At 46.8% G+C, this 13,177-nt stretch overlaps 1 protein-coding gene across 1 annotated transcript in view; it reads left to right on the top strand.

The window, feature by feature from the left end:
• Window positions 1-333: 333 nt before the first annotated feature.
• LOC107993726 (transcription factor Sox-13) overlaps window positions 334-13,177 on the top strand; it is a 188,025-nt gene continuing 175,181 nt past the window's right edge. Inside the window, exon 1 of the mRNA XM_062076321.1 lies at window positions 334-2,215. The gene's annotated coding sequence lies outside the window, so the exon portion shown is untranslated. The remainder of the gene's footprint in view (window positions 2,216-13,177) is intronic.

A 13,177-nucleotide genomic window follows, 5' to 3' on the forward strand; every position in this document is an offset into this window, starting at 1 on the left:
GTGCACGTACGTACGTGTGTCGGGCGCAAGACGAGCGTGCGTATTATCCCGTTGGTATGTGCGCGTGTGTAGCGAAAGCACGTTAGCGCGCGCGAGAGAGGCCGATCCGCCGCCGATTCGACGCGAGAGAGTACGCTTCGGGCCCCGAGAGCCCTCTCTATGTATGGAGGCGAGACGCGCGATTGTGTGTGGCCGGTGCACAAGAGCGTGCTAGCTCCCCTCCCTCCGGAGCCACACTCCACCTCCTCCTACCTCTCCCAGCCTCCTCTACCTCCTTCTTCTACCTGTCGGCCCGGCCGACACACATGTGTATGTGTACCTTGGTCTTCAGTGTAAGATCTGAACCAGCGGAGAACGCACGCTATTGTTATATCATTATCATTGTCATCGTCCGTGGCGATTCGCGCCGTGTCCCCACCGTGTGTCCGCGCGGCCCCTGTGTTTTCGTCGTGTCGACCGTGTGTTGCCGCCTCCAGGATTCACCCCGCCGGTAGGGGGGCAGGAGGGGGAAGAAGCTCGTCATCGTCCCGCCGTCGCCTGTGGAAATTCGCCCCGCACGAGGAGGCCGAGGGGGGCCCTCAATCTTCGCCGAGGACGAGCGGGCGAGCGTATGCGAGGATCTTGTTGTCCGGAGATCGCGCCAATTCGGTGTGGACAAGGTGACAGTCGCCGCCAGTGGACGGCTCTGCTCTCCTCCGAGATACGTGCGCTCGATCGGGGGTCAAAGGATGACGGGACGCAGCGGCGCGTCGTCGCCGCGCCCTCTGACAGCAAGCCGCGCACGGGGCGGCCCGCCCGTCTGAACACGTGGGAATTCGCCGCCGCCGTCGCAACCCTCTTTTCGCCCCCCTTTCGCCCGAGACGAGCGTCGCCCGTCCATCGTCATCGCTATCATCGCCCTCGTCGTCATCGGCCTCGATAACTTCCATTTTCTCCGGTGGAATATAATATCTTTGGGTGTGATCGTCGTGTCCAAGATACACGGGATCGTGTCGCACGTGTAGGGGAAGAGAAACGTTTAAGAGGGAAGTGGTCGAAAGTATAAGACTCGTGATCGATCGATTCGTTTCCTCGCCGCCCGATTCCTTCGTGGCCGGGCACGGTGGAAAGAAGACGTCGACCGGTCGATTAGAATCGAGGGGAGCCGATGACGGGGACGAGGAAGAGAAGGAGGTCTCGGGACACGACGGCCGAGATGGGCAGGATTGATCGGGATGTGCTCGACGCCTAATTAAATCGATTAGACTTTGGGGTTAATTGTTCTGGAACGTGAGTTACCTGACCAAGAACTGACCGCGTTCGTACCACCAGCTACCGTCATCTTTATTATTCGCCCTTCGTTGTTGTCGTGGCCAGTGGTGGTGGTGGAGGATCGTGAGAAGACGAGCGGAAGGAGGGACGGTCGCGGAGGGAAAAGGAATCGAGCGATCGTATCTATCGAAACTATCCGCGGAACGGATCCGCTTGGTTGGCCGCCAGTGAGTTTTGGGAAGAAATTTCGGGTGCTAAGTGACGTCTCGTGTCCTTCTTCGCTCGAACCTACCGGTGTCACCTCTTCTTCACCACCCGTTCTCTCTCTCTCTCTCTCTTTCTTCCCGCCCTGCTCTTCGTCCCAATTCCGGTTCCCTTTTTACTCCGTTCCCCAGGTCAGAGAGAGTCTCCAATCGTTCCTTTTCTACGAGGCCCCCGATTGAACCGTCCGTGGCTCTCTCGCGGTTGTCATCGGCATGTGAGTCAAAGTGAACAACACCGTGAACAACGACTGGTGTCCATTGTTGCGTTCAGTGCTCTTTCTTTCCTTCCCTTCGTGACAAACAACACGGATCTCCGTACCCTTCGTGATCGTGGCTCCGAGTGACAGAAGACCGGCTTCGAACGGCCGGTTTAGAACGCCGTTTTCCCATCTCTGATGATCGCTCAATTAGTTCGAAACTCGTGCTCCCACAGTGCAACGGTCGCGAAACGATCCGACTTGGTTCGAGGTTGGTAACACGTCGTGTCAGTGTGAACCGGGATTGTTTCAGGGAGCATTGTCTCTTGTGGTGTCGTCCAAATATATATATATATACACGTATACATACGAAGTACGTAGCAAAGGTGATTCGAGCAGAGTGGAAACCGATTATGCGGACGAGTAGTCGCGGTGATCGATGATCATCCGCGCGATCCTCCACGCTCCTCGCTCCTCGCGGAAGCAATCAGCTGGAACCGAGTGGTGAGTCCATTAACGATATTTCCACAAACATTTTTTAACAAACGAGCCGGCTCCCCGTGCGAACCGAGCCTTCGTGACAACGAAGACGCTCCGTTAGGCAGAAAGAAACTTTCCAGTTTCCTCTCCAAGCGGTAACTCCTGTCCCGGGTCTGGTTTAAAGTGGCAAAAACGTGGCCTGGTGTATCTGTCGAAAGGTATCTCCTAATAAAGCAACGTAGCGATAAGTGAAGAGGAATCGGCACGCCGACACGGGTGCAACGTTCCATCGCGTTGTCGGGAAGGCCTCTCTCTTTCTCTCTCTCTCTCTCTCCCCTTGGATCTGTTCCCTCTCGCTCTGTTTCGCGAGTCGTGAGCCACCGCGAATTCGAGAGGCGACCGGCAAATGGAACGATAAATCCTTCGATTGTCGAACGTCGATAATCGTTCCGCGGCGGCGCTCCGTTGTAGACAAGCCGGGTGAACAAACATCGTCGGATCCGACCTGTTATCGGTTGCACGTGATCGGACCCAGGCCGATTTCTGCCTGGTGAAAATATTGCCCGGCTGCGCTCGGTCACGTTTATAACGTAACACCGTCGATCGCGACACACGGGAAACGTTCGGTGAAACTTCTTCGAAATTCGTCGCAATTCGTCGCGAGAACGAGCCGAAAACTCGGCGCTGGTCGTGCGTTCGAACGGTGCGACGCTTTCTATGTGGAAAGGGTTCCGAGCTGGACGAGTAATAGAATTTTCATCGGATCGAGGGTTCGAGAGAGCGATAGCGCGATCGTGAACCGATTTCGATTCGAAAGGATCATTCTTGTGGAAAAAGTATTTGTGCATGGAAAACTTTGTAATGGAAAACGTCGTCGCGTTGTGACGGCGTTAAGACTGTCGAGACAATTTTTTTAATTTATCGAATCGGATGGAATAGTTAATTTGAAGATAAGAATTTTTCCCCGTTAAATGATAAACGCGGAATCGGCCACGTCAACACGAACGGAAGAAAATTAATCCGAACGTATATGATCGGGAGGACTCACGAATGCAAATGCAAACACGCCGTCTATTTATCGACGTTTCTTTGACATTTTCCCTGAAATTATCACGAGATATTATTCGCTGGCGGATGTGATTAGAATACAATGCTACCGGAAAAATAGGAATAAACGGAGATTCTAACGTAGGCATATTAATCTTTCCTCTTCGTCCTCCGTCCAATGAACGATGTCAAGCTGTCACGCGTTTTTATATTTATCTCCGGTTAATATTCAGAGAATCGTGAATCTATTTACAATGTGTCTATCCGATTCAATCTTCCCTCCAAAGACGTATTTCAGTTATTTTTCCAAGAAATTCCTCGTTTCTTTTCCCAATTAATCCCAACTAACTTTTGAATATTTATTACTCTTTCGGTAATTAAAAAAATCTAAAATTGAAAATAATTATAAAGAAATTTTTCTTACGCGCGATATTAATTACATTAATTCTTCGACTCGTATAAATCGAAAATTTATATTTAAGTAGCAGCAAACTCACGAACTGTCTCTTAGGTTGCAATTACACTTCTCTCTCTCAATTTGTTTCTTTTATCCTTCCAAACGAGCTACTCCGCGCATCTCCATGAAATATAACGCGACGAAGGAGTTCCTGGGGAGAAAGCATCCGTTCCGCGGGACGACCCGCGTAGATGGTAAATTATTAATCAGCGCTGCTAATTACACGTTTCCATCGCGAATAGAAATTCCCCTATACGCACGAGCGACTTGTTATTGATCTCGCGAGACACCGGCCTTTTCTAATGTACATTTAATTAATCCAGTTGCGTAAACGGATCGAATCGATACCGTTTTCGAAATCCGATGTCTCGGTACGACGAATCGATCTTCCTTTCGATCTCGATCAATTCTTTTTCCCCCTCTTTTATATCAATATCCGAAATCAGAAATTTTGCTCGTTTCAATTATTCCGAGAGTAATTAAAACGGCGGGACACGTAGGTCAAAGGTTTCGTATTGTGGGTGAAACTTCCATCGATTTTTGATACAGAGTTGTCCGTGGCTTGTTTCGACACTTTCTTTTAATTTTCGCGAGTCTCCTTCGACCGCGAAGCGAACCAAAATTCCCGCAAGGCCTGCCATCACACCTCGGCCAACGGAAATGATATTTCTCCCCCTCCCGTTCGAACGGTGGCCACGTTTAGTGGCCATATTTCCAACTTAAAAGGAGCTGCTGTCAGCGGTGATTTGGGTGGCGAGTGAAGTGCCGCTTTTATAGTACGCACGGGAGGAGACAGTCCAATTAAGGGCACATTTGTATACTTAAGTGCACCGATATCGATGTATAAATCGGTCCGCGTTCCACGATTTATGGGCAAGCGGCGAGCGTCGTAAAACGTCCGGCAGCCAGATACCGGTGAGGAGAGGCCAGAAGAAAGTCCTGGGGGCCTCCGCGTTCCTGGAACCGTGAACCCACGTCTCGCGAATCTTTGAACGAACTCCACAATCGACTCTGCCTTCCTCCCTCCCTCCCTCCCTCTCTCTGTCCACCATTCCTTCCTTTCTTCCTTTCTTCCTTTTTTTTCCCCACCTTTTTAATTGCTGAAAAAGAATCCATTCTCGAGAGTCGGCCGTCAAACTCGTATCGTTCCGGTCTCTCACTCGTGAATGAAATATCGAGATGAATCGGAAGGGGGACACGCGCGACCCTGAGGACCGCCCCCTCCTCCCCTTCCCCTCCTCGTTCTGTCCCCCGTCGTTCCACGACCGCGTAAAACTTCTCACTTTCTCGAACTTTCTCCCCTGCGCCTTGGATAAATATTTTAATTGAACCGAGCGATATTAAAAACCGGCAAAAGTGACTCGCCGCGCTCCTCGCCGCGAATAACACGTAATAACACGTTTATTTATTTATTTGCCCATTTTATTATTTTTTTTTCGCTTGTTTTGCCGCCCCCCTTCCTCTTCGCCCCACCTCCTTCCTTCCCGGCATTTCCAACCAGCCGCGATCCGCGTGGTGCACGCGTGCGTTTCATGCACCTGCGAGCGTTCTAGAGAGGGAGGGGGTGGGAAGGTTGGCGTGGTGTTTCTACGCAACGTGAGTTTTCCTCGAGTGACTCGAGGAGGAGGAGGAGGAGGAAGGAAGGAAAACGGGCGAGATTGCTCGAACCAATTTGTCGAAAAGGCGCGTTACGTCGAAAAGAGACGCTGAGATCCGGATCGGTCATCCGGATTATCTTAAACAGTAACGAGCTAATGATGTTGAGAGGTTCTATTCATTGCGGATAGATACTTTCTATCTGATCTCCCGCTAAGTACGATTCCTCTGAATATCGAATGAGTTTGATATTGTTGTGTGGTTATTGTGGATTGTGTTTGTTTTCTTACGCGATAATAATTATTTTCTTTAACGATCTTGCAAGAATTTCGCAGAGAGATGAAAAATTAAACAGTTGAAGCGGTTAATTGGACTTTTAGACTTTTGATACTTTTTAAGAATCTTCCATCGCGTTTTGTCACTGTTAACTGTTGGTAATTATAGCTATGGCAGATAAAAATATCCATAAACGCTTAATCTTGCTGGCAAATTGCGTATACAGGGCATTGCATATATATTTGTATCATCCGTATAAATATATCCTGCGTATAAATATTCTTCTTTTATATTTTATTTTCCAGTGGCTCGTTTAAAGCGTACAATTAAGACATAATAATAAGCGATACGGATTCGAAAGTCGCTCACTAGCCGCCATGGTAATAATTATGCAAATTTTACAACCCTTCGATTATTGCTCCAATTAAACCTCCAAGAGATAAGGAAAAAAACAAATAAATTTTCTTGAATTGTATAATACAAAATTCCAAGAGATACAAAGAAAAAGAAAAGTAAAGATTCGTCTCATTCATGAGTCGTAAAAAATCAGAAACGTTATCCTTGTAGAAATCGTCTGAAATTATTAGTCCCCTCGTTTAAAAAATTCGAAAAACAAACGAATTCATTCATTCCTCGCCAAATCAACTTACTGATCCTCCACATTTTGGAACATAGATACTCTTGCCAAGATTTCAGAAATAAAATTCCAGAATCTCTCCATCTTCTATCTGCCCCAACACGAAATTCGAGAGAAAAACTTGTTGTTCCGACTCGCGTCATTCAAAATCAAAGATGTTACGCCAAATCCTCGACGCTTTGGAGAGATAAGAAGAAGATTTCAGACAAAGAAAAAAAAAAGAGAGAAAAAAACTCGTAGCAGAAGTCCGTGTAAAAGTCACTGTAAAAGTCACCGCGAAGAAGCGTCGTCGTCGTCGTCTGGCGGGATTCGCCGGGCAGAATCGGAGGGTTAAACCCTTTACGCGCTACGTCACAAAGGAGAGCGAGTTTGCATCCCCTGCGACGCATCCAGCCACGTTCCGCAGCCCTCTCTCATTCTTCTTGGGACAGAATTCTCTTCCTCTTTCTCTCTCTCTTTCTCTCTCTTTTCTCTCTCTCTCTGGCTGGTACACGCCAGCCAGAACCGTGGAAGGTATATATTTTCCCTTGTCGTAAATCTTCTTCGCTTGTTTCTCGCGTGCTCTTCAACGATCGCCGTTGAGTTACGCTCGTCTCGGTAGGCTTAAAGCCCCGCCCCCGCTACGCGCAAATCCCTGTCGCTACGTGTGTTAGCGACTCGTAAACGCTCAAAATGAAATCCTTTAAACCGCCTTATATTCGTTTCGCGTCTACCAATTTGCATACAAATCTGACACGTACGCGAGCGCGGCTATTGACGTTTCGCGCGCCTCCGCTATCGGTACCCGCCACGTATGCTAATCGACTCCTTCGCGATTATTCTTTTCTCTCGTCGCTTTCTTTCCCCGACCGGCGCGATTTTCGTCGCGAGCGATCGACCAAGGGTTCCGGATTTCATTTCTGTTCGCGCGATTTCATAGTGGCGCTCCTTTTTTGTAATTTTTGTAATTGGATTGGCACAAGAGGGCACAAGACTGCTGTTTGATGAGTGGATAAGCGTATGTCGTTTGAAAAAATTTAGGGAAGGGAAAAGTTCGAGTGGAAATTCAATAACAACGAGGAAGGAAATTTTGGAATACGTATTGAAATATGATTAAAGATTGCATGAATTTATTTAAGGAGAATGCGGAAAAAAAGGAATGCTTTACAAAAAGTTATGAAACTCGTTATATCATGCTTTTTATATTGGCGGAATGCTTTAATAGTTTTAAATTAAATATTCAATAGCGATTGTTAGTACACTTTACCCGTGATTTCTTATTCCAACGCGCTGCTCAGATTTCTTGGGCGATCTATCGCGCATTTTACAGCAAAGAATTCCACTTAAAACAAGATATTTAGCCATCGTGATAACCTATTAAAACTCTACTTTCTATCCAATATATACACACATATATATATATGTATATTCTCTCGATAAATTTTAAAACTCTTTCTCATGAATCATACATTTCATAAACACAATCATATCTACAATCCAAATCCACAATCCGTGATCTATAATCTAGACTATAATTAACTACGTAAACTCGAGCTACCGAGGAAAATCGAGACTCTTGCCCCAAGTTTCACCGGTCCTCTCGCGTAATCTCTCGCCGTCCAATCGCGATGATCGACGCGCCACACACGCACACACGCACATACATAAGCCGCCATAATTTTTCTCCCGGCGGGAAATGCAAATATCAATTATCTAGGATCGGTCGGGCGCGATCTTGAAAAACGGCCGTGTAGCGGTGGCGAGCGGTCGCGTCGCGGTCGCATAACTCGGCTGCGATAATCAGATCCGCACAAAGGGAATGAAAGTTACGTTTCCCCGCTACGAGCAAACGTGTACACGCCGGTTGTGTGTACACGATAGAACGGCGGCTCGGATTTGAATATGTTTACATTCTTGTTTTGTTTATCGGGCCTCGATCTTGGATGAACGAGGGGAAATCGCATCTGGGGGAATCGCCGATGGCGTTTGACTTTTGCGAAACAGGTGGTTTTCGCCATATAGGCCGGCCGAGCACAATGAGACGTGTCTCCCCGCCGTGGACCATAATCCATCTTGGAAGTCAATCCAGTTAGCCTTGGCATGGAAAATGCCTGGCTATCCGACCAAACTCTCTATTGTTGTTCCGACGATTCTCTCTCTCTCTCTCTCTCTCTCTTTCTCTGTGTGTAGAACAACGTGGTCGACAAGAGTGAAACGGCTGGACGATCATGCTGGCTGCGCTTCGAATCGATCGATCAATCCACCGACTCGAGGGCGATCGCAATTTAACCGATTTGCATTGGTCGGTTGAGTAAAGATGGGAGATCTTGTTGCGAATCCAATGATCTTGTTGTCGAAGACAGTTTTACGCGGGATACAAAAACAAGGGATTGAACTTGGATCTTAGCGAAAATGCTTGTCAAATTGTTTAAAGGAAATTCAATAAGATACATTTTTTCTCATTTTCATCAAGCGTTTGAAAAATTCGAAGCACTTTCAATTAGAAACAATCGATCGAATCGTCCTTTCGATATCTGATTGGAATTTTTTGTTTTAGATCGATCAATTCTACGTTTATCGCGACATTAACTTTTCATATGGAGTTGATATTCTTTTTCTTCGAGTATTTTTAAAAAATACTTTTATTCTGTTTAAAGATTATAAAAGTTCAAGACACGAATAATAATTCGGATAAAATATATTCCCTGTTTACAAAAATTACGCATACTTAAATATAGCGAGTCGAGTTTAACGTAATTTTTCATCGAGTTGAAAGAAAGTTTGAAATTTTACTAGACGCGTAAATCTCTTCATTCGTTTTCCCTCCAACCTTAACTCTTCTCCGATTTTTCTCTTTTTCTCATATCGAAATCGACTCGAAACACGTTCACTTTTATCCTCTCGAACTTGAAGAGAAGTCGCACGCGCGTTTATCATTCGCGCCATATGAAACAACACACGCGCGTTCCCAGAGCCATCTCGACCCGTTCGCCCACTTAATCTCATCGGATCCACGCTTCTACGAACCAAGTATAAAAGATCAAAGCGTTTCGGGAGGGGTGGGAGGGGGTTTAATGCTCGCGTAGAGGATTCGGGCCATAAAACGGCCAACAACTGAGAAATAAAGTAAGACAGAGACGGTTTCTGGCTTCCCGAACCGATTCACCCGCTTTTTAATTTCCAAGACAACGCCGCCCATCCAAACTATTCGACGAGATAAACGGATAGTATCGTGCGCGTTGCACGATCGAATTAACCCTTCCAATAAATTTCTCTCCCTCCCTTCATTCTCCGCTCCTTCTTCCTTCCCATTCTCATCTTCCTTTCAATTGGCGAGAAACATTAATTAATTCGAATCTTCCGGGAATACGAAAGCCATCGTCGCATAAAAAAAGAAAGAAAGGAAGGAAGAAAATCAAAGGGAAGAGATAAGATATTAAAAATCGTAATTATAATACGATTATAATCACAATCACAATCTCATACCCCGGCAAACGACCCCGAGCACCCCCTACTTTGGAATCGAATTTCGAATTTCTAAAAAACCGGGGCACATCTACCTGTGAAGCCGAATCGTTTACCCGCAGCTGCTTCGCTGCTGCGTCGATGAAACGGTCATCGACCCCTACGTCCAAACACTTTCGTCCTAACAAGTTTCCACCTCTTAAGGAGGGCCACGTCTACGAAGGTGTCCGAGCCAAGGATCGGTCACTAGTGTTAGTATCTTCCTCTAGGATCTAACGCGTCTTGTCCTCCCCTTAATTCCCTTCTCCCCCTCCCCTTCCCCGATGGACATCGGAAAGGGTTTGGAACAAAAATCGCGGCAGGCAGTAGAAGGAGAGAGAGAACTTGTCCGTTTCACGTAAAAGATCGTAAAAGAGGGTTGGGGAACGGAGAAGAGAAGACACGTGGATCGTTTTCGTTAAAGAAGAAAAGGGAAGGAGGAGGAGGATGGGTGGGCCCTGTGTGTGTTTAATCGGGTTCCCTTTCTCGTTTCGGTCCCTCGAAACGATCGTTGTTCCACGGATGCACGGACGACGACGGCGACGACGACGACGACGAGGACGAGGACGAGGATTTCTTCAGGAAGAAGAGGCGAATTCCGATGGGTGGGAGGTCGATATCGTGGTGGGAGAGGGCGAGAACGCGAGAGAGCCGATTGTGCGGGCAAGGGAGGGGGAGGGGGAAGGAAGGAAGGCGACGGTGGGCCTAATTAGTCAGGGATATATCTGGAATCTCATGGAGGCTGAGTTTTGTAGGCCTCCTTCAGTTTTATGTACGCAGGCGGATTTCTCCCGTGGATTAGCATACAAATCGATTTAAACTCGAGATAAATAGCCACTCAAAGGCTCCTCACACGGAGCCGACTCCGGGCATTATCTTGTCCACCGGTGAGATTAACGCTTAATGCTTTATACTTTACAGCCGGCCAGCTCTGCCTCCCCGCGCTGCCTCCCGCGGTTACCGGTATATGCGTGTGCTTCAACTATACGTACAAAGCAAGTTTTACGTACGTACGTACCCGCGATCGGAGAGGAAACCTTTTATCCTCCCCGTTAACTTTCTCTCTCTTTTTATTTACTTCTCCTCCGTTTAAGAAGAGGTAACGAGGGAGAAGGCAAGGAAGAGGCAGCTCTCTCGATCAAATACCGACTCCATTTCCGATTAATCGAAACGACCGGTTATCGTTCGCGCGATATCGAGCCGTCGATGCCCGGATCGTTTACACTTTACACCCCCGATGGATTTCACGAGGAGTAGCGCGTACACGGTGGCTAAAGGGAGGCGGATGACTAACCGAGGACGATAAAATCGCCATCTTTCGTTATCCTTCCCCCCGAGACCTCTACACACGCGAGTTCCTCCGCGTCACAGAGGCAGAGAGAGAGATACTCTCTGCCAACGCGCGTCACAATTAACCAAACGCGCTCACCTTGCTCCTCTCTCCTCTCCTCTCTCTGTCTCTTTTTCAAAAGAGGGAGCTTGTTAAAAGGGCGAGGACGAGGACGAGGAGGAACCAGTCGCGCCGTGTACTTTTCTTTAAATACGTTTATTATAGGATTTATATATATATACGTGGATCCTTCCTTTTCGCGGGATTCGAGCTCGAGAGCTTGTCGGTTTTGTTGTTTGGGATGAAAAAGATTTTCTTTTTCTGCGTTTATACGAACCGGCAACTCAGAAACACGGCAAATCTTTCTCGCGGATTATTTCCATGAATTATTATTATTATTGGGAAATTTATGTTTATTATTATTTATGTCGATGACGATGACGGGGTTGTGATCAACTACTAAAAGGGAGGAAAAGTTGCGTTGGAGGGTGCATAACGAAACAAAAGTCGGACTTTTTCGAAAAGTTGATTTTAAAATGATTTTAAAAGTTCGAAGCGACGAGAGTGGCATCAGCCTAGTTTCTTGCGCTCCAAAGGCGCCACGACGGCGCCAATGTATTTCTTGTACAGTCGATTATTTAGGAGTCTGTTAGGAGTTGAAAGCAGTTACAAGAATCTTTTCATTAAGTCTCGTTAATTATCCCCATGTCTGTATGCACACGTTTTCAAAAAATGCGAAAAAAGTTCTTCCTAAAATAAATTTTCAGGTTTGATTAATTATTCGCGAACGTTTACAACGCACGATTCTGAATAAAAATATCAAAAGATTGAATCGAATCGAATTAAAAATCGGCAAGCCACTTCTTAACTTTCGACGAAATAGTAATTTTTATTTCGCCTCTCTCTCGCAGCAGCAGCGGAGGCAGAGTATCAATTTTCGCACGAAATCCGCGTCTCCCGTCCGTTGATCCGCGATATTTATGGAACACGTCGTGATTACGAAACCGACGTTCTCCGCCGACGAGAATCGAAACGAGGGAACAATTATGACGGGCTGTAAAGCGAAATTTATAGCGCGTCTATTGTGTCCCCGTTCTTTGAATCGCCGAAATCCGAACGTCAAAGGTTTACGATATTCCTTCGATGCCGCTAATTTATTCTCTCTCTCTCTCTCTCTCTCCTCTCGATCTTATACGATCTATTGCCACGGATGCGAACCGAATACGTTTTCCTACCGAAATCGGCTAGAGAAAACGAGTTTCGGGGGAATCGTAAATGCACGGGCCTGACCCTCTCGTTTTATCGAGATATTTCGATTATTCATGATTGCTCAAGGCCCCCGGAGAGGGGAGCTCGAATCCCGGTCATTAAGCAGCGCGGCGAACACGTGGACGTGGACGTCGGGGCGGCCAATGTGAAAATCGAGACTCTCCTCGAGATTTGTCGTATCGTTCGCCGCTCGTTAATCCTCGCGCGAGTTTTATCCCTAATTTATCCCGTTATCCGTTCCTCGTCGCGTTTAATTGGCTCTCTCGTGTAAGTATATAATTTAACGTTCGAACGTTCCTTCATTCAACTTGCGCAACGTGAAATTTTTATTTCTCTGAACTGAATTGTAGTGTATTTATTACCGAGGATAAATCAGTCGGAATAATAATTACGTCGAACGACGCGTCGAAAGGGGATTCACTGGAGCAAAACAATCGAGAAAAATCCTGCGTTGACTTCGTGGTTAAATCGTAAGGAACGTCTCGAGCTCTACCTTTCTATTAAGTTTCCAATAAGAAACGGCAATCTGAATACGATCGCAGCGGCGTTGAAATCAAGTGAAACGGTATATTATTTTCTTCCTCGCGTGTGCATAAAGTCATTCGATCGAGTCGACACATCATACACAATTGAGAAGAGGGATTAGAACAATTAAACGAGAATACACGGCCATTCAGCGCTTCATTCTAAATAAACGGTTAACGACTGACGATTGTAACACCCCGCGCACCCCGTGGGACGATGTTCATGGGCGAAAAAGCTCGTTCGAAGGAACGAGATTCTAAATAATTACTGTTACGAGAGTCGAAGACGCTCGTTACCTTGATCGTTCTATCAAGCGGCGGATTACGTGTACGTGTGATAAATCGATAGAAGTCAGGCGATTCGAGT

This window comes from Apis cerana, linkage group LG6 (assembly GCF_029169275.1).
Source record: "Apis cerana isolate GH-2021 linkage group LG6, AcerK_1.0, whole genome shotgun sequence".
Taxonomy (NCBI): domain Eukaryota; kingdom Metazoa; phylum Arthropoda; class Insecta; order Hymenoptera; family Apidae; genus Apis; species Apis cerana.